The sequence below is a fragment of the Arachis stenosperma genome, chromosome 10 (assembly GCF_014773155.1).
Source record: "Arachis stenosperma cultivar V10309 chromosome 10, arast.V10309.gnm1.PFL2, whole genome shotgun sequence".
In the NCBI taxonomy this organism is placed as follows: domain Eukaryota; kingdom Viridiplantae; phylum Streptophyta; class Magnoliopsida; order Fabales; family Fabaceae; genus Arachis; species Arachis stenosperma.
In genome coordinates, this window is record NC_080386.1 from 125,443,736 (window position 1) to 125,444,757 (window position 1,022).

Sequence of the window (1,022 nt, forward strand, 5' to 3'; positions counted from 1 at the left end):
GCGCGTACGCGTGGTTGACGCGTGCGTGCCGATGGGCAAGTTTGGTATCCACGCGTTAGCGTGCATGACGCTTACGCGTCGATGAGTTTTTAAGGCCATCCACGCGTGCGCGTGGAGTGCGCGTACGCGCGGCCCTGTTTCATCCCAAAGTTGATTTTGAGTTTTGAAAGCCAATCTCATACTTCTAGGCCTCCGATCTCACCACTTATATCTTAAATCATTATGATATGTCTAGCTATTAGAAAAGGGCTAGAGAATGAGGTAACTTTGCGAGTGAAGCAAGGGGAAAATGAATAATCAATGAGGATCATTGATGATTTTGTGAGATGTGGAGGATGGTGGTGGAAGTGCTTGTTATGCCATTGGCCGAAGGGCCGTAATTGTTTATGAATTGGCTGGTTCTGGATTGAACCGTGAGCCGGAATAGCTGTGTATGCTATGAGTATTGGCTGGTTATGGATGATGAGAATTCATGCATGTTTATGCTGAATTATTGATAATTGTGATTTGCACTTTCACTATCTGAGATACGAGTCTTCCTGGGTAGTAGCAGTGGCTAGTCCACTTGCTCCGGGTATGAGACGAAAAATGATGTTATGATAAATGAGTAATTATGGAGTTTTGAATGAATGTAACTCTGATACCTGGGTAGTAGTAAGGGTGGGGTTCGCCCACTTGCTCCAGGTTAATGTTCGAGATTGATAACAATGAGGACTGATAATAGAATTGAGATTTGAATGAATATATGTGAGATACCTGGGCAGTAGCAAGGGTTGTGGTTCGTCCGCTTGCTCCGGGTAATGCTTAAGATACCGGGAGTAGCAAGGGTTGTGGTTCGTCCACTTGCTCCAGGTAAGATTGTACCGGGAGTAGCGGTGTAGTGGTGAATCCACTCGCTCCAGGTGGCTGTTAAAACACCGCCTGGGTAGTAGCCGCAGTAGTGGTTGTTCCACTGGCTCTGGGCTGAGCGGGTAGTAGCAAGGGGGTTGTAGCTCAAACCTACTTGCTCCGCAAGGGGTGTT